At 41.4% G+C, this 20,985-nt stretch overlaps 1 protein-coding gene and 1 long non-coding RNA gene across 22 annotated transcripts in view; one reads left to right on the top strand and one right to left on the bottom strand.

Annotated features, from left to right (window-relative positions):
- Nucleotides 1–20,985, top strand: part of HTR7 (5-hydroxytryptamine receptor 7) — a 154,391-nt gene that overhangs the window by 121,869 nt on the left and 11,537 nt on the right. For 15 of the 21 annotated variants that reach the window (XM_042960430.1, XM_042960431.1, XM_042960427.1 and 12 more), the window contains 4 exons: nucleotides 1,990–2,133; nucleotides 9,471–9,608; nucleotides 11,604–11,852; nucleotides 18,459–18,967. The gene's annotated coding sequence lies outside the window, so the exon portion shown is untranslated. Of the gene's footprint in view, nucleotides 1–1,989; nucleotides 2,134–7,005; nucleotides 7,187–9,470; nucleotides 9,609–11,603; nucleotides 11,853–18,458; nucleotides 18,968–20,985 lie in introns of those variants that run through there. The other 6 variants (XM_042960412.1, XM_042960409.1, XM_042960408.1 and 3 more) reach the window with 6 other exon arrangements.
- On the bottom strand, nucleotides 10,940–20,914 carry LOC122231823. The gene is made up of 3 exons (XR_006209076.1): nucleotides 20,811–20,914; nucleotides 15,324–15,424; nucleotides 10,940–11,022 (listed from the first exon to the last, which is right to left on the bottom strand). It is a non-coding gene; the product is annotated as an uncharacterized LOC122231823 (long non-coding RNA).

Raw genomic sequence — 20,985 nt, 5'->3', positions numbered from 1 at the left:
GCTAGGAATTTACCCAAGGGATACAGGAGTGCTGATGCATAGGGGCACTTGTACCCCAATGTTTATAGCAGCACTCTCAACAATAGAGAGGGTGATGAGCCAAACCATAAGAGACTCTTAAGAACTAAGAATAAACTGAGGGTTGATGGGGGGTAGAAGGGAGGGGAAAGTGGGTGATGGACACTGAGGAGGGCACCTGTTGGGATGAGCACTGGGTGTTGTATGGAAACCAATTTGACAATAAATTTCATATTAAAAAAATTAAATAAGTTTCCTATAGAGAACTACCTTAAAGAAACAATAATATGGGAAGACTACTTTGCTCAGAATAGTTGAAAAGTTAGAAAACTTTGTATGTCTAGTAACAGAGCAGTGGTTATATGATACATTGTCATATATCCACCCACTGTAACAGGATAAAAATATTAAAATGATGGTTATAAACACTCTGTAGCAGCATATAAATATTTATGCCCTAACGTTAGTTAAAACTATAAAGGTGCCTGGGTGACTCAGTTGGTTAAGCATCTAACTTCGGCTCAGGTCATGATCTCCCAATTTGTGAGTTCGAGCCCTGTGTCAGGCTCTGTGCTGACAGCTGACAGCTCAGAGCCTGGAACCGGCTTCTCTCTGTGTCTCCCTCTCTCTCTGCTCCTCCCCTGCTGTCACTCTTTCTCTCTCTCAAAAATAAATAAACAGGGGCACCTGGGTGGCTCAGTCGGTTGAGTGTCTGACTTCAGCTCAGATCATGATGTCATGGTTTGTGGGTTCGAGCCCCACGTCGGGCTCTGTGCTGACAGCTCAGAGCCTGCAGCCTGCTTCAGATTCTGTCTTCAGCTCTCTCTGCCCCTCCCCCACTTGTGCTCTGTCTCTCTGTCTCTAAAATAAATAAACACTAAAAAATTAAATAAACATTAAAAATATTTAAAAAAACTATAGATATAGCTTTGTATGGTTATATATATATAGTTAAAACTATATGTATTGTTTTATATATATATATGGCATATCTTAAAAAATTAATGGAAGGAAACACTCCAGTATATATTCCATTTCATTATTTTTTTTTCTTATGTGTGCTAATAATATCAGTTAGAACAGGGGTGTTTTATTTTTCATCTTCCAAAATTTCCATACTGTGATTCTATGAAAAAAAAAAACTTTTAAAAAATTCAGTCAGGTTTATCCCAAGATTAAAAAAAAAAAAAAACAAAAGAACTACTCTGAGTTAGGCCCCTCTAAGAATCTGAGGTTAAGCTGACCTCATGTTGATTTTCTTATTTTATAAAACATAACGGAAATTATAAAATTTACTGTATTTTTACATTGACATGGAATATATAGTTTCCCCAGGTGTCCACATTTCTTTTAAGGCACAGGCATTTCTTCTACTTAGGATTAGATGAGTAATGCATTTGGAAATTATTTAAAAAATAAAAATTTTATTAAAACGAGAGCTAATAGTATCATTATCTCTATTAGCTGTGGTATAGAGTTGTGAATACACTAGACACATGCTCACTAAATGTGTATTAAATGGATCAGTGAACTCATGGGACTAGAGACACCTGAGTCAAAAGATGGTTTTTCACGGGATACCTGGGTAACTCAGTTGGTTGAGTGCCTGACTTTGGCTCAGGTCATAATCTCATGGTTCTTGAGTTCAAGCCTTGTGTCGGGCTTTGTGCTGACAGCTTGGAGCCTGGAGCCAACTTTGGATTCTGTGTGTGTGTGTCTCTCTCTCTGTCCCTCCCCCCCCCCCCCATCTCAAATAAATAAACATTAAAAAAAATCCAAATTTATATCCGGTTTAAATTGATTTCGAAGGACTATCAAAGGAAGCTTGTATTAAAACAAGGACTCAAGAACCGGTCTAAGGGCAGCATGGATGGCTCGGAGGTTAGACCTACTGAACTAGGTTGTGGGAATTAGAGGGAGAGGATAATGTGAGCTCATAGGAACCTCAATTCTGTGATTATTTTTACTTAGCAACATCTGGAAGAGCCAAGTCCTTCTCCACAGGCCATATGTATCCACGAGGAAATGCCAGAGCTGTCCATCACTGGGGCCTCTCCCTGCTCACCAGCCAAGGTTGCTACCAGGAGTCCTCAATCTGCTAAGAGTAGGATTGGGGTAACTACCTTGATAAGCTGGATTTCAATTTTTGTTTGTTTAGGATAAAGAATCTTCCTGCCTTGATAGGATGTACTGGACTATTTGAAAACTGTGTCAGTTGGGTGAGGCCTAGACACAAGCTGGCCTATGTGAAAAATTTAGTTTAATGGGTAAAAGGATGCCTCCACCTTAAGCATGAAAACCAGAGTTTACAAAAAGTTAAACATTCATTGTAGAAATGGCCCTTCTTTAATAGATGTGAGGTGATAGGTCTCCCTTAGTAACCAAATTTGTCTGTAGAAATTCCAGTGTATTCCACAGTTCCCTATGTAGGTATTTCTGGGATTCCCTGCAAGATGCTTATAGGGCAGAAACTGGACACAGTTTTTGCCACTTCAACCATCTAGTTGCTGCTCTCTGTCCTCTGTCAGTGTATTTTCTGCCAACTCATCTGAACCCACTGCTTCCATAGATCTCATCCCCTCTAGCTGGATGCCTCTTGACTATTTTCCCCCAGGTGGGCACAGTCAGGTCCCTTAATCCCCCATAATCGCCTATTAGATGGTCCAAAGCTTTATGAAGGCTTGTAAGGCTTTAAGGCTTGAAGGTTTTATGAAGGTTTCAGAAGAAAATAACAGCAAAGAGGATACAAAAAGAATGTTAGTTACGGCGGCCTTCAAAGCCCCTTCATGAGGTCAACTACAAGGTGTACCTCTTTCCCCAACTCCCCCTCCAGTGTAGCCCCCAGCCTGCTGCTTAGCCACCCCCAGGGCAGTGCCCTCTAGCACATCTCTCTTAACTGGAGTCTAGGCCCCCAAACACTAAAGGTCCCCAAGCATCCATGTTTCCCCACGCCTTTCAAGGATGACTGGCAATATTCATTCATTGAAGGGAAGAGGCCACAGGAATAAGGTTTTTGTGCTATCTTTCTTAATCAGATGGGGCCCCCAAAGGTGGGGTGACCCGATTGGGTGGAAGCTGGAGGTACTGGCAGTGAAAGAATTCACCCAAGGCAGAACAAAAGAGACAGAAGTTGACTGAATGAGTACACCACCAGGGAGCCACAGGCAGGACAGCAAAGGAGAGACTGTCTGCCATGAGGGAGTGGTGAGGGGCCACAGTTATAGGATGGAGGGAGGGAGGACGGGGATAGAATTTTCCCTTTTTGGTAATCTTAGGAACTGTGCCTGGTTGTAACTGGTCTCTTAGGGCCTATGGTTGTTTCCAGGTGGCCACTTAACGAGACCGTTTGCGTTCAGTTCAGTGGTCGGTGGTCGCCATGGGCCTTTTTGCATTGCTCAAGTTTCCGTTGCTCAAGCGTGTTGCCTAAAAGCAGCCTCTACAGTTTTCTCAGAAAGCTCTGGAATGAATCAGAACTGTGAAGCTTAACAATGATACATTTTCCTAATTCAGGGTGTTTCATTGTCCATGACGCCAATTATGAGATAAAGAGCCGAGGCCCGGGATGGGCTGCACCAGTCCCAGCCTGTTCTTTTTTTGACATTCTTGGTGGCGCTGTAGGGTGAGGAGAGCATCAGGACTCCAGACAGACCTCTCTTGGATGCTGGCTCTTCCATCCCATCTCTGCAGCCGAGAGAGACACATTACTTGGCCACATGCATTCATGTACCACATGCACTCGTGTGTACGAATAGGACATTAAAATTCCACACTCAGAGAAGAAACATTTCTCTGTTGGCTATATAAACTGTAGAAAGCTACATCTGTTTTTTAAAAATCTGCCCACTTGACATTTCTAAACAGAGCCTTTGGCTTGCGATGGAACAGAGTACATCTGCGTTTGCATTTTAGGTGTTTAGGTGCATGTTTAGGGCTATGGGTGGGTACTGCATAACCTTAGGACCTACTCAGGTGGCTTTTCATGGAAGAGAAGAGCGCTCACCCCGCAAAGCAAACCCAACCCACCGCCCTTGAAGAGCCAGTCTGCTTGCAACTTTTCCAGCTTGAAAATAAAACCTACGAAAGAAGAGTTATGAAGAAAGACTAGCCCTACCAGATATTGAAAGGCACAATAAAGTTGGAGTAATTAAATCAGCTTATAATCAAGGTACAAGTAGCAAATCAATGAAACAGATTACTGAGTCTAGAAATAACCTGCATATGTTTTGAATTTGACATGTAGGATAGTATTTGGAATTAATAAGCCAAAATTAGATTTTATAATAAATTACATTTGAACAACTGCAAATTTAAGAACAGTATACAGTTGGTTCCTTACTTTATGTCCTACACCAGTGTAAATTGCAAATGATTAAAACACACTTAAAGAATTGAGTAATGGGGCGCCTGGATGGCATCCAACTTTAGCTCAGGTCATAATCTCACGGTCCATGGGTTTGACCCCGGAATCGGGCTCTGTGCTGACAGCTCAGAGCCTGGAGCCTGCTTCAGATTCTGTGTCTTCCTCTCTCTCTGCTCCTTCCTGCTTTCACTCTCTCTCTCTCACTCTTGCTCTCTCTCTCTCAAAAATAAATAAACATTAAAAAAAAATTTTTTTAAAGAATTGAGTAATAATAGTGCTGGAAGAAAATACCCATAATTTAAAAAATAATTTGGAGTGGGGAACCTCTTGGGGTCTGATATGAAACCCAGAAGTTATAAAGCACAAGGTTAATAAATTGGGTTATGTTTTTAAGGATGTGAAAACTTCAGTGTTGTAACAATACTGCAAAAAAGTACAAACAGTTCAAAGGCTGAAGTAGGAAAAATTGTGAATGTAGATGATAAAGATAGAGTAATTTCATAAATACATGTGTATATTCTTACAAGAAGAGTAATGAGCGATCCAAGAGAAAATGAGGAAAAGATACAAATAGGTAGTTCACGAAGGAAACGTGTTTCTGGGTATGTATTTGTGTGCGTACAACCAGGGCGTTATAAATGCACACTTAGGATTTGTGAGTGGGGGTGTTCTTAATTTCATTCATAATTAAAGAAATGAAAAGTAAAAAAATACAATTTTCACCTACTGGCAAATACTGCATGCTGGCAAGGACGTGGAAAAGCCAACATTTTGCTTTCAATTATTATTGTTGAGAGCAATATGACTTCATCTATCTAAATTTGCAATGTGCATCCTTTTTAAGCCAAAGATTCCACTTCTAAAGATATGCTGCCACAGGTACACAAAGATATAGGTACAAATAATTTAACCTCAACATGGCTTGTAATAACAAACGACTGGAAGTTACCTAATGGCAACGAATGAGAGGGCTCATTAAATTATAGTCTGCTCAAACAATATTCAGTTCTTAAGAAGAATGAATTAGATCCGAGTATACTGACATGGAAAAATGTCCACATATATTGAGTTTAAAAAGCAAGCGATGGAACAGTATGCTTTGTGTGATTCCCATTTGAATATTTAAAAAAGTATTATATACAATTCAATTACATGGATATAAATCATTTCTTTTTTTAATGTTTATTTATTTTTGAGAGAGAGAGAAAGAGAGAGAGAGAGAGAGAGAGAGACAGAGTGCGGGTGGAGGAGGGGCAGAGAAGGAGGGAGACACAGAATCTGAAGCAGGCTGCAGGCTCTGAGCTGTCAGCACAGAGCCAGGTGCGGGCCTGAACTCACTAACTATGAGATCATGACCTGACCTGAAGTCAGACTTAACCAACTGGACTGAGCCACCTAGGCACCCCATTCATTTCTTTTCTTTTTCTCTTTCTTTCTTTCTTTCTTTCTTTCTTTCTTTCTCTCTCTTTTTCTTTCTTTCTTTCTTTCTTTCTTTCTTTCTTTCTTTCTTTCTTTCTTTCTTTCTTTCTATTTTTATTTATTTATTTATTTATTGACAGAGAGAGTGTGTGCAAGCAGGGGAGGGGCAGAGAGAGAGGGAGAGAGAGAATCCCAAGCTGCACTGTCAGTGCAGAGCCCGACAGGGGGCTCAAATTCACCAACTGTGAGCCAAAATCAAGACTCAGTCTTGACCCCATTTGGCGTAACAGACTGAGCCACCCGGGTGCCCCACATGTATGTGCAGAAATTATTTCTTGAAGGATATAAAGTAAACCATGGAGTGTGGTTGCCTGTGGCCACATTCACTGAGGAATAGGGAGAGGGATTCTACTTTTCACCGTGTACCATTCTGCATAATTGAAGATTTTACTCTGAATATGTACTATTTTTATGATATATGTCAAATTTAATCTTTGGGAACAGTCTTGGCTAGGACAGCAGATTATATATAGGAGGTGTAGGTATCTGTGTTTGCCTCAAGGTTGAGGAAGCCACATGGGGTTAGGAGCACATGTGATCACTTCACAAACGGCTCCTCTACCTCTTGCCTTGCTAAGGAATCCGGTGTGGCAGATCACCTTTGGGCAATCCTGAGGTGAAACAGGAAAGTCTCCAAGGAACCTTCTGTCCGTCTTTCCTCTTCCCTTTCCCTTTCCCTTTCTGCAGCTCTGCCCTGCTGTGGTGCTGAGCAGAGGGTGGTCCCTGGCACCGCTCTCCCTCTCTGGGCTTCAGAGGGCCCCCACCCTGGGTTTGGTACTAGCCTGTCACTGTACCCCCATCTTACCTCCCTCTTGAAAAAAGAGATGGCACAAGAGAGTAGCCATTGTAACTGAGAAGACTCTGCCAGACTTCGTCTACTAGGCTCCAGCATGAAGGTTCTGGAAGGGAAAGAACTACCCCACGTCTAATTACTATAAATGTGCTTGTGCATTAGAAAACATTTGAGTCGCTCAATGGCAACAGCTTGAGAACTGCTCAGGGCATATTAGGAAAAATGAAAAGTCTTTGATGTAGCCTGCATTTGTTGTCACTGTGGAAAGAAAGTTCTTACTGAAGGAACTCTGGAGTTTGACAAGTCTTGAATGTTTTTGTCTTTCCTCTTTCCCCTTTCTTCTCTGGGAAGCCAGACAGCATCCTTATAGCTGAGTGTTCATAACTGCCTGAGGAGATGGCTGCTGAATATCCTTCCAGCTTTACTTCCTTTTCTTCTATACCCAAAGCAGCATTTAAGCTCCAGTCAATGGTGTGTAAATGACAGGATTCTCATGACAGGATGGGAGGCTAAGGACCTGGAAAGTTTCATTATGGGTAAGTCAGTGCCCTCCAGGAAAAGCTGGTTGGCAGTTGTTTGACTTTGCTGGTGAGGGGGGCGCTCTGAGCTCCCTGGGCAGAGAGGGTAGCTGCCTCTGGCCTACACATTTTTTTCAGTCTGGGATATATGCCTGAGAAGTCACTCTCCATAGTTACAGTGACTTATTTGAGGTTCGGAGCTCCCAGTGGGTAGGGAGATGGCAGGTGTGTAAGCCAGAGGCTGTGTGTTGCAGTGTGGGCATGTATGGGGGCTTCAGACAGGAAAAACTGAGACCAATTATATCATTTCTTCTTCGGGCTCTGGTTCTGGAGGCTTCCTGCTTCAGATGGCTTGTTCAGGAGGAGTAGACTCTCAGTCCCTCTCAGTGTGATGCTGTGATGTACCTGCATGGTCACGTGGTAGAGTATATGTGTGTGCGCGTTCACATGCGTGTGTGTGTGTGTGTGTGCGTGTGTGTGTGTGGGGGGTGAGAGACAGAGAGAGAGAGACAGAGAGAGAGACAGATGGGGAGGGAAAGTGATAGAGCTAGAGATACTTTGAGAAAGAGAGAGGTTTAGGCTATACGTGAACTAATTCACACAAATGAATTGTTGCCATATATTTGTCACGTAAGAGCTTATAGGGACACCTGGGTGGCTCAGTCGGTTAGGCCTCCGACTTCAGCTCAGGTCATGATCTCATGGTTCGTGAGTTTGAGTCCCATGTTGGGCTCTGTGCTGACAGCTCAGAGCCTGAAGCCTGCTTCAGATTCTGTGTCTCCCTCTCTCCCTACCCTTCCCCCACTCATTCTCTCTCTCTCTCTCAAAAAATAAACATGAAAAACATAAAAATAAAAAGAGCTTACATTTTATGCAAACTCTGTTAATTAGGGTGTAGGCTAACTTTTGATAAAATTGCTTATATCTGCTTCTCAAATTAGAGTCTTCTCCAAATCGTCTTATTGGTACTTGCACCATTCTTGGTGACAGTAGTGTTAGAGCCAAGGAGTTCAGAACATCTGGCTCCCACCTATCCAGCCCATGTCGTGTCCCCCCTAGAACATTCTCTGGGAAGGCACACCCAAATGGAACACATGGAAAGTAAATGGCCAAAACCACATGTTTGGCAGTTGGTTTTGAGCTTGAGGTCTCAGTCCACGGAACTCTAGTAAAGCCAACTGGACCGTATGAGCGTAATGTTTCATTTTCCCCGAGCTAGTTACCCAATCCTTCACCTGCCAGCTGCAGGGGAATCGAACACAGTGGAGAGAGAGAAGAGAGAGAGACTACGGGAAAAAATGTGATTGTTTCCAACCCAGTGCCTGAAATGGCCTAAGCTTCATCTGGAGGCGTGGGTTCCGGCTTGGCTGTTGACAGAGAAGAGGGGGCGGAGCAGTGCAGAGAGCAAGCCCTGGGTCCTCTTCCCCCTCCAGCTGCAAGCCTGAGAGCAGGAAAGGAAAGCCACTTCCAAGTGCATTCCGCTCCTGAGTGTGCATTCCCCTGCATGATGACCCTGCCCTGTGGTGTAAGTGGCCCCATCAGCATCCTGGAGTCAGACGACCAGACCAGTTCACACAATCACTGCTGCTTCCGGTGGTGTTTGCAGTGGGAAGGGGAAGAGGTGAAGAAGCCTGGGTGTGAACGGGGTAGAGGGATTAGAAGGAGCCTCTGGAGTTTGAGGCTCCTGGAGAACCTTACAAACCACTTGGTCTCATCCACACAGTTTGGAGATGACATTTATGTAAACGAAGTGAATTCTACCAGCAGGAGCAGGATTAGACAGAAGATCTCAATGGGGAAACCATGCACCGCACAAGTCCACCCCCAACCCCCCTGCAGCCCCCACTCCCCGTGCTCTGGGACCCATCATATAAACAAATATCCCGCAGAGCCTGAGTGGCTCAGTCGGTTAAGCGTCTGACTCTTGATCTCGGCTCAGGTCATGATCTCACAGTTTGTGAGTCTGAGCCCCGTGTCAGGCTCTGCGCTGACAGCGTGGAACCTGCTGAGGATTCTGTCTCTCTCTCTGTCTCTCTCTCTCTCTCTCTCTCCCTCTCCCTTTCCCTCTTCCTCCCTCTCTCTCTACCTTCTCCACCCCCCTCTCAAAATAAATAAATAAACTTTAAAAAATTCCAGCAACTGGCAGACTATCCCATCTTTAATAATCATGACATTTGCTTTTGTGATGCAAATTTATGTTTATAAGAATTTTTTTTTTCCCTTAGCACGTCACATAGTCCCGGAAATTATAGAGAAGAATTGTTATTAAATTAGAGCTAACAATGGATATTTTTCTTTTTAGTTTGGGCTTCCAGGCCATGCCCGCTGAAACATGTTAAGAAACCAACTACTATATGCGATGCGGTGGTTCTAAAGGCTTTCGACTGCTTTTTCACAAACCGCTGTCCTCATTTAGCCACAGTCCATGGAGATGGAGAAGGTAGAATCTTCCCAACATAATGACTGTTCTTCAGAATAATTTCATAAAAATAGACCTAGCACAGCCCAGTTATTTCTACTCTTGTGAAAAACAAGTGAAGGGTCTAAAGCATGCCTTCAGGAACCAGTCCTGGGGGTGGAATTGGCATTGCTGTGATTCTCCTTATATTTCTGATTATGAAACCTATTTATGAAAATACCCAGAGAAGGTTTTGGAGGAAAAGCCATGAGCTAGGAGAAGATGGTGAGTGAGTGAGGAAAACTTGCTTTATGTGACCCGTTGAGCTGAAATTGGATCATGATACAAACACAACAAAATCATTGTCAGTGGGGACTCTGGGATTTCAGAGTTCTGTCAGACCCTGTTGATCTCTGGTTCAAGCAAGGTCAAGATCTAGCTTATTTCTCATTTGACAGAGAATTGGGGCTGCGTCTTCCATCTCAGGGGTAGAGAGAGGCCATGCGGTTGTCCTCCTATGTGATAATATCTGTTGTTGTAAAACTTGTATCCTCTACCCCTACTCTTTCCAATTATAAGGGTCAAGATTTTACCATCTGCTTAAGTCAATAGTAGGGTACGTGAAATTGTAGCATGGGAAATCTTAGATTTCGGACCCAGATTTTAGGGTTTAAGTTCTGAATTCACCACTTCTTAGATAAGGAACCTTGGGCAAGTTATCCCTTTCCTACTGTGGTTTCTCCACTTGGAAAAGAGGGATCTATTTAACCAACATCAAAGAATAGGTGTGATGATTATATGAGAGAGCATGGGCATAAAGGTGTAGCATAGAGCTTGGCACCTGTTAAGCTCAGTAAAAGCCAGTAGTGAAGTGCACCTAGCTTCTGGTACATTGTATTAATTTAAAAATATTTGCCTCATTTCCCTTCCTTTACTCCTGAAATCCAACAGTCTACCTCCTAGGATCACATTGCTAGTGTGCGCAATAATCGTTTTAAGCTAATTAAATGTTTTTATCTGTAACACATGTCTTTTATATTTTATGACTCAAATCACCAAATAAGCACAGATATTTTCTGTGACTAAGTCAGATTCTCTCAGTACAGGAAACAAAATTCCTGAGTGGGATGGAGAGACCAAGAGGCTCCTGAATGTGTTGATATTAGAGTAACACGTTAGATCAGAATCCTCATGGTATGGAAAAGTCAAGAGCTCTTTTCATTAGAGTTGTTTGGAAAGGCAGCCTGAGAATAACAGAAATGAGGACCCCTGGCTTAGAAACAAGCTAAGTATTTCTGGAAACCACATACATTCTTTCATTTAGTGAAACATATTCTCCTTATGAGCATAACACAACCGACCTCCCAGTGCTGTGGTGATGTGTCCTAGTCTTGCCAGGGCTCTCTTGGCACGTTGCTAGAAGATATCAGAATTCTTTTCTGAGAGTTTCAATGACCTGCAGGGGACACAAACAGACTGTTTAAGAGAAAAATTGGTAATCAACTAGTCCATGTGCTTTTAATGGTAGAAATATTACATGAGAATGAACCTCAGAATGAAGGAGTATTCAGCATGTTTCCACTGGACCCTTTCTAACCATTTATTAGGCACTTCCTTATAGTCAGGCACTCTGCTAACCTCTCCCATATGTTTTCTCATATAAGATGGGTGGATGTCTTTACTTTCAACCAGTGATCAAATGTCAGTATTATACTCTACAATCCTGGGACTGCTGAAATAGTCTTAGGGGTATATACATTTGAGCAAAGACTTCCCTTCTCTGTCATGTTTTCAAGTTGCAAATCCTACAGAAGGAATTCTAGAATAAATTTGTGTAAGGGTGCTACCCATTTCCCTTAAACCAGGAATGGAACCAGACTCAGAGAAGTCTGTTGTCCCAACTCATTCACTGACCAACTTTCACTCAGTGCATTCAGTGCCGGCTATCTGCTGGGCGTGCTTCTAGGCACCTGTGACACGTAAGTGAGCAAGATAAATAAGGCTCAGTCTCTCCTTATATTCCGGTTTATATTCTAGGCTCTAAAAGTTCCAGAATCATCCTAGCTCTCCAAAGAAAAATGGCATTTGCTAGTTTGAAACTCTGCAATGGAGATGGTCCAATGACTTGATTGCCTTTGTAGACTACAGTGAAATTTCCTCTTTGCCTCTTGGGTCTAAGTAAATGTCAGGAATACTGAAAGGTTGGAACTGAATGGTTCTATCAACAAATCCATACCGATTGGATGTAGTGGCATAAAATGGACTCAGAAACCCATCACCCTCCAGGTATGCTGCTCTGCTTCTATCATTTGTGACCTATGTTGGTGCTTTTGGAGTTCACTGGCTTCTTCAACTGTCATAGCTATAAGTACAAATGGGGCCTTAACCGTTGTTTACTCCTGCCCTGGAAGGTCACATATATGTGTCTAAAGGTTCTCTGCTAGGCAAACATTATGATAATTATGATAAGGAGTCTTTTTTTCCAGTATCAAAAAATGATGTCTCCCTTCAAAAACAAATGAAAACTCAAACACAGGGTTTTCTGAAATTCACCCTCTCGATGAACCCTCAGGTGATTTGACCATTCCTTTCTTTACATCTCTGAGGTCACAAAGAAGAGGACAGTCAACGTTAAACTTCTATTCTGACAAGAAGTTGAAATATAGTGGCTAAGTTCAAGGATCCTGAGGCTAGAATGCTTGGATCCAAATGTTTGACTCTGCCTCCAACTAGCTGTGTGACCTTGGAAAGTTACTTAACTTTTCTGTCCGTCAGTGTTCTCATATGTAAAATGTGGATGATAAGAATAGTACCAATTCCATCATTTGCCTATGAAGACTAAATGAACAAAAACATACACAGCATTTAGAAAGGAGCCTGGCACAAGATGAGTATTCAAAGTTAGCTGTCATTGATTATAGGTTTTATTGCATTGTGAAGCCTCTAATCATCCTGACTTTTCTCTGTAATGTGTCCGCTCAGACTTATACCTGTGGGTCCCTATAATAAACCATGTACTTAAGATTAGTCTGAGAATTCTCTGACCTGTTCTATTTCTTAAGCCCACAGGGCATTGTCTATGAGATGGTCATATCCCCTAGGTTCAAGGGCAGATAGGGATGGGGGGAGGGGGAGAAATGATGTGTGTTGTTTCCCATTTCCAGCACTAAATGGGTCGTTACTTTAACAGATCCTTAATTAAATTAGCTTCATCATTTGGGGAGCAACATCAGGAACTAAAACACAAGCTAAGGAGCTATAAAATTTCCTTGTTGTACCTAGTGGAACCTGAGGCCATTTGTTACCTTGAATTTGCCTAGTATTTAAAATATGGCAAATATTTTGAATTTAAAATTTTTTTATGTTTATTTCATTTTTGAGAGAAAGAGAGAGAGAGAGAGCGTGAGTAGGGGAGGGCCAGAAAGAGAGGGAGACACAGGATCCAAAGCAGGCTCCAGGCTCTGGGCTGTCAGCACAGAGCTGGATGCAGGGCTCGAACTCTCGACAGCGAGTTGCTTAACCAATTGAGCCATCTAGGCGTCCCAAATGTGGCAAATATTATTTTGGAGACCATGGTCTGTATAATTGGTTTAGGTTAAAAAAGGCTCACTTAAAATGTACAAGACAGTTGCACAAGTACTAGTGAGGGCAGCAGTAACTATATTTTAAAACTGCTTTTGGGGCGCCTGGGTGGCTCAGTCGGTTAGGTTGCCGACTTCGGCTCAGGTCATGATCTCGCGGTCTGTGAGTTTGAGCCCCGCGTCGGGCTCTGTGCTGACAGCTCAGAGCCTGGAGCCTGTTTCAGATTCTGTGTCTCCCTCTCTCTCTGACCCTCCCCCGTTCATGCTCTCTCTCTGTCTCAAAAATAAATAAACGTTAAAAAAATTAAAAAAATAAAATAAAATAAAATAAAATAAAATAAAATAAAATAAAATAAAATAAAACTACTGCTTTTTCTAGGGGCGCCTGGGTGGCTCAGTCAGTTGAGCATTCAACTGCAGCTCAGGTCATGATCTCAAGGTTCGTGAGTTTGAGCCCCACATTGGGCTCTGTGCTGACGGCTCAGAGCCTGGAGCCTGCTTCTGATTCTGTGTCTCCCTCTCTCTCTGTCCCTATCCCTCACGCTCTGTCTCTTTCTCTCAAAAAGAACATTAAAAAATTTTTTTTAAATAAAAATAAAACTACTGCTCTTTCTAAATTGCTCTTCTTGGGGCGCCTGGGTGGCTCAGTTGGTTGAGCGTCCGACTTCGGCTCAGGTCATGATCTCATGGTCTGTGAGTTCGAGCCCCGCGTCGAACATAATAAATAAATGTTAAAAAAAAGAACTGTTTAAAAAATAAAAAATAAATTGCCCTTCTTAGGGGCGCCTGGGTTGCTCAGTCAGTTAAGCGACCAACTTTGACTCAGGTCATGATCTCAGGGTTCACGAGTTTGAACCCTGCATCAGGTTCTCTGCAGTCAGCGCAGAGCCTGCTTCGGATCCTCTGTCTCCCTCTCTCTTTGCCCCTCCCCTGCTTGTTCTCTCTCTCTGTCTCTGAAAAATAAAATAAATATTAAAAAAGTAATAATAAGTTGTCCTTTTTAAATGTATAGGGACGAGGTCCCAGTAAGGAAGCATCCTTTCTAAGCACAGGGTAGCCAGAGCATGAAGCGCTATACCAAGGAACTCTTGGGTTGTTTGAATAAACCAGAGACCTGGTCTCTTACTAAGTTTTTGGGCAGGGAGATGATAATGGCTAGAATGACCATTCTGGGGACTTGGGGATTTTAGAAGTCTCCATTATTCTGCTTCTGATGCAGAAAGAGAAAGAATATGAAATCGCCCCTGATAACACAGTCCACATACACAGAGAGCAGTTCTCTTTACCCACAGCATGAATATTTAGTGAGAACGAACCTCAGTTTAACTTTGTCAGCAGGAGGATGCATGTCTATTGTAACATGCAAGCTGCTAATAGCTAGGAGGGCAGGCCTGGCCTAAGGCAAGGAGGTTTTTGGTTTTCTTCTTTTGTTGAGAATATGAACACTTTCCTGAGCCAAATTTTAATTAAGTGGTGATGGAAACAAAATTTGGTGACCAGAGGTAGTATTCTCTCCCAACTCTTTTTATTTCAATATCTTTCCAACGTACTTATTGTGTGACTGAAGCTTACTTATCTCTCAGTGCCTTAGTTTCCTAATATGTGAAATGAGATGAATAGGGGCATCCCTTCCATGGGGTTTTTATCAGAACTCCAGGATATGATATATGTAAAAGGTTTATGGTACCTGCTTGCTCACAGTAAGTGGTCTGGTAGACTGACCCTTGAACAACATGAGCGTTCGGGGCCCCATGCAGCCAGAAATTCATGTATAATCTTAACTCCCCCAAAACGTAACTACTAATAGCCTACTGTGACAGGAAGCCTTACCGATAATATCAACAGTCAACGAACACATATTTTGTAGGTTGAAGGTATTCTATACTATATTATTACAATAAAGTAATCTAGAGAAAAGAAATCGTTATTAAGGAAACCATTTGGAAGAGAAATTCATTTTTAGTCAAAGAATCCACACTTAAGTGGGTCTGTGCAGTTCAAACCCATGCTGTTCAAAGATCAACTGTATTTGCTTTTATTGCTGTTATATATTCATGTTTCATAAGTACAGTGTTTGGATGACCACATAGACTATTATTCCAACAGTTTCTCTGAAGAGAAAAAACCATCAAGAAGCATGGAAGTATGCTTCATCTCATTTTCCTCAGTGACTTACCCCAAATGGGGACCTTCTTGGTCTGGTCAACACATCCACAGCTGACTTAGATCTTTGAGGAGGGGAGCAGTCTGTGTAGGGCTGATCTTTTATTTCTAAACCTATTAAATGATAGCAAACATCTTTCAGACACAAAGAAAAACCTAATTGAATGACTTATTTTATTTACCAGTATCACTTAGCCCCCAAGTGGTATTAGAGAACAATTTTGCTTTATTTTATTTTATTTTTAAATGTTTATTTCTTTATTTTGAGAGAGAGAAAGAGAGCGCGCACATGAGTCAGGGAGGGGCAGAGAGAGAGAACCCCAAACAGGTTTTGTGTATGGGGCCCCCTGGTGGGCTCGATCTCATGACCATGAGATTGATAGTGACCTGAGCTGAAATCAAGAGGCAGACGCTTAACCAACAGAGCGACTCAGGTGCCCCTAGGCTGTTATATATACTACTGGAAATTTTAGATAAGGATCTGAACTTTAGAAATTCAGCAGCAAAATAAGGATATATGAAAGGCGTGCATCTCCTGTATCTATAATAATTCTGTACTTATTGTTCCTGAAGAGACATACAGGTTGTACTGTTCCTGTCACATCTGTCTTAAAAGAGTGGTTGGCGGACTTAAAGTGGTAAAATAGCCGAGAAAATAGCCAGGATGTATTCTGATTAAGCAAACTGCTGAGCCATATTTTGTTTGAGGGAAATAGAAGGAAATAGGCTCTCGTCTCCTTATATTAAGGCTTCATATAAAGTGATCAAAAAGCCTTGTTTTCACCTTCTTGTCCCAGCTGCCTTGGGGTTTGGGCTCCTCCCAAGAGCAGCAAAGCAGAGGGAGAGGGAGTCCTGTTTTTCTCAGGAGAATGATGGTGAGTCAGCCGGCCAGCAGGCCTCCACTGCACGGGAACGCTCAGTCCTGCTCGCTCCCTCCTCCACCTGGTGTTCTGGCTGTCCCTCCTAGTGCTGTATGCTCTGCAACAGACTTCACTGTGGGGTTCTAGGCTCCCCGCCCCAATCTCCTGAAATTCTTGGCACTGACTGTGTTCTGTGGCCTACCGAGAAATATCAGAAACTGCATGATGACCCGGACCAGAAGCATGGAACCCCCCATGCCTAGCTCCCCATAGTATGCAGTACTGAAACGGACAAAGAGGACTTGAGAAAGGAAGTGTTCCCTAATAGTGAGGAGTTAAAACAGCAGGCTTAAAGTATAGGTTCCTGCCACCAATATAGAATTAAGCTGGGCAGGGTTAAACAGAATACCAGGAAATAGAAGAAATTAGCCAATATGAAGAGTAATTATCTATAGTGACTCAGCATAATTGCAATTACACAGCATAGAAGGCTTGCCGCTCAGGCATGGGGATACCTCCACTCAGCCTTTCCCAACTGACCACAGAAAATGATTTGGGTGACTATTTTCACAGTTTTCCTAAAGATGACATAGAACATTCTAGATGCATAAGAGAGAAGTTAATTTCTGACATAGTAGATGCTTCAGGCCATTAGAGCTTAATTCTCTCAGGTGAAGAGAGGGTCCCCATTGTTCTTGTACTTCATGGATGTCTCTTTTTTTTTTATTTGAATTTCAAGTTTTTATTTGAATTCTAGTTAGTTGACATATAGTGTAATATTAGTTTCGGGAGTCGGATTTAGTGATTCATAGCACCCAGTGCACATCACAACAAATGCCTTCCTTAATACATATCACCCATTTAGCCCATCATCCCCCCCACGTTCCTCCCCCCCCCCAGCAAACCTCCATTTGTTCTCTATAGTTAAGAGTCTCTCTTATGGTTTGCCTCTCTCTCTCTCTCTCTTTTTCTTTCCCCTATGTTCAACTGTTTTGTTTATTAAATTCCACATATGAGTGAAATCATATGGTATTTGTCTTTCTCTGATCTACTTCACTTAGTCTTGCTCCATCAACATCATTGCAAATGGCAAGATTTCATTCTTTTTTATGGCTGAGTAATATTCCATTGCGTATATATACCACATCTTCTTTATCCATTCAGCAGTCAATGGACATTTGGGCTCTTAACATAATTTGTCATTGTTGATAGTGCTGCTATAAACCTTGGGGTGCATGTGCCCCTTTGATACAGTATTTTTGTATCCTTTGGGAAAATACCTAGTAGTGCAATTGCTGGATTAGAGGGTAGTTCTATTTTTAACTTTTTGAGAAAACTTCATATTGTTTTCCAGAGTAGCTGCACCAGTTTGCATTCCCACCAGTAGTGTAAGAGGGTTCCCCTTTCTCTTCATCCTTGCCAAAATCTATTGTTTCCTGGGTTGGTAATTTTAGCTATTCTGACTGGTGTGAGGTGGTATCTCATTGTGGTTTTGATTTGTATTTCCCTGATAATGAATGATGTTGAGCATCTTTTCATATGTCTGTTGGCCATCTGGATGTCTTCTTTGGAAAAGTGTCTATTCATGTCTTTTGCCCATTTTTTAACTGGATTATTTATTTCTTGGGTGTCAAGTTTGATAAGGTCTTTATAGATTTTGGATACTAACCCTTTATCAGATATGTCATTTGCAAATATCTTCTGTCATTCCTAAGGCTTCCTTTTAGTTGTTTCCTTCACTGTGCAGAAGCTTTTTATCTTGATGAAGTTCCAATAGTTTATTTTTGCTTTTGTTTCCCTTGCCTCCAGAGACATGTCTAGTAAGAAGTTGCTATGGCTGGTGTCAAAGAGGTTGCTGCCTGTGTTCTCCTCTAGGATTTTGATGGTTTCCTGTCTCACATGTAGGTCTTTAATCCATTCTGAATTTGTTTTTGTGTATGGTGTAAGAAAGTGTTCCAGTTTCATTCTTTTGCATGTTGTTGTCCAGTTTTCCCAGCACCATTTGTTGAAGAGACTTTTTTTTCCATTGGATATGCTTTCCTGCTTTGTCAAAAATTAGTTGACTATATAGTTTTGGGTCCATTTATGGGTTTTCTACTCTCAAAGATGTATCTTTTTCAAAGATAGTAATGTAGATAGCCTATGGTTGGGGATGACTGTTTGGTCAGGGAGTAAGGTATATTTTCCTCATCCCCTGACTCAGGGCAGGTTTTGGATTTCATACAACTGTGAATTACCATTCGTTCATTCACTCAACAAATAACTATTCATCTCCTTTCTTTTTCTAGGCATTGTGCCAAGAACAGGGGATATAATGATGAACAAGAAACAGATACAAACAAATAAGGGATGATCTGTGCTACTTTGAGGAAAAACTCAAAGCGACCAGGAAAGAAAGAAAAATGATGGATCCGGGAGCATGGTGGGTGTGTTGGGAGGTAGACATACTTCAAAGAGGGACGTTACTAAGCATACACAAATGTTGTTGACCCAGCTTGGCCAACGCACCTATCTGGAAGGTGATGGTATAGCCATTCAGGCAATGTTTATGTATTTATGCACAAAAAAAAAATATTATCTCTCTGCCTCACATGTATTTTATAAACACAAGCAATTCCTTCTGTGTATCACTGCCATGATGCTGGAAACACTGCATCGCCAGTAACCAGCAGAGAACCTGGGACATAGCAGGCATGTGATCATGTTGAATAACAACACTCACGAACAAATGAAAGGCACTTTTAGAACAATAGGATGTTGAATTTATGGTGTCATAAAATAAATCAGTTCCACATTTTGTCTATTGTTGAATTTTTGGCGACTATGAAACACCTTCATTTTCTTCTCGATCTTATTTACTGAAGCCAAAGCAATCACAGAGAATGTAAACTTCTTTAAAAGGTTGTACTTCTCTTTCCTGTAAAAGGGAAAAACCTGCTGGTATAGCATGTCTTGTGTGTGTGTTGGCTTTAGCTGTGTTGCTTCAATTCCAGAAGTCGTATACTTCTGTAGTGATAACAGTATCAGACATCTACCCTTAGAATGTTTTCAAATTCCAATTTATTTCTACATTTAGTCCTATAATTTATTCCTATATTTAAGGACCTTGCAATGCTTTAGAGATTTTCTTTTATCTTTAAACAACTCTAAAGCTTGCAACACAATTTTCTCCTCTAAAGGGTCTGTGCTATTTATGAAGCAATCATTTTGACGTTTCTTGAATTTATTTTAGAACAAGAAAAATCACATATTTATTAACCTGGTAGAATGTCATGTAAAGAATTAATTTCTGGAAGATCAACAATTTGACACACCAGTAGGACTGATGCATGATGCTTAATTTCAATTGTCAACGTGGCTAGGCTATTGTGCCTAGTTGTTGGATCAAACACTAGTCTAGATATTGTCAGGAAGGTATTTTGTAGATGTTATTAACATTTACAATTACAGTTGACTTGAGATGAAAGCGATAGCCCTTGATAATGTGAGTGGTACTCACATAATCAGTTGAAGATCTTAAGTATAGAAACTAAGGTTTGGGGGAGAAGAAAGAATTTTACCTTGAGACTGTAACATAAAAATCCTGCCTGTGCTTTCCAGCCTGCTAGTCTTCCCTATAGATTTTGGACTCAAGACTGCAACTCTTGCCTGAATTTCTAGCATACTGGCCTGCCTTAGGAGTTTTGGGCTTACCAGCTCCCACAATTGCATGAGCCAATTTCTTGAAACAAATGTCTTTATTTATAAAATATATATATGGAAATATATTTAAAAATATATAATATTTAAATATATAATATTTAAATACATATTATATTTTACAAAAATAAAATATACCCTATTGTCTCTCTCTTATCTCTTATCTGTATATATATCCCTACATATATGTGATTCTTCTTCTCTGGGGAATTCTGACTGATGTAGGCTGTTTGATTCTTCTCTCCTGAAACTGTGTCTCCAGTCAGATCAGGGGAAAATTCGTAACAGTTTCTAGACTTCTACTGCTTTGAAGGGAGACCAGAGGGTTGAAAGCAGGCTGAGAGAGTGCTCTACATTTCAAGCCGCCCCCTCCCAAAAGGAGAGGAGCTTGGAGCTGGGGAGAGGAACATGAGCACACCCATTCATGTGATTCATCAGTTCTCTATTTAGCAAACCAGAAAAATATGGGAAAGATTTTGAACCTTCATAAGCTCCTCTGGTTTCCTTCTAATAACAGCGTGTTTTATTTCATGTCAAGGAACATCCCCCTCTTCATAAAAATCATATTACGCTTTTAGCATTAGCTAGGGTCCTGCATGAGAGGAGTCAGGGTGGATCTCAGGGCAGGTGGTTTTTGTTGTTGTTTGTTTGTTTGTTTTTGTTTTTGTTATTTAACTAGGACTTTACATAACATTAAAGTAGCTGGAAGCTGGATTATTATTTCCACAGGGATAGGAGAGACAGTGTATCTCAATTGAATTCCAACAAATGACACTTATTTGAGACCAAGTTCACATGTTTAATTCCCAGTTTTGCAAAAAAAAAAAAAAAAAAATACAAGACCGGGACCTCAAATTATACTACCTAACAGGTATACTTGTAATGGGGTCCAGGTGAGTGGTGTGGACAGACTTATTTCCATTGCTGTGGAAAGTACTCACATGATGCCTTCTATAGATACTGGGTTGGGAAGACCATCCCCCTGTACAAGAAAAACAATGCCTTACTTTAGTATTACAACTCTTAGAACAGCTTTGATCATGGATTTGGGGGGGGGGAATTGAATAAAAGAAAGATGTACATAGAAGTTAGTTTCTGCTACCCAAATATTCTATT

The sequence above is a fragment of the Panthera tigris genome, chromosome D2 (assembly GCF_018350195.1).
Source record: "Panthera tigris isolate Pti1 chromosome D2, P.tigris_Pti1_mat1.1, whole genome shotgun sequence".
Lineage (NCBI taxonomy): Eukaryota > Metazoa > Chordata > Mammalia > Carnivora > Felidae > Panthera > Panthera tigris.
Note: the sequence above shows the minus strand (reverse complement) of the source record. Positions and strands in the feature narration are given on the sequence as shown.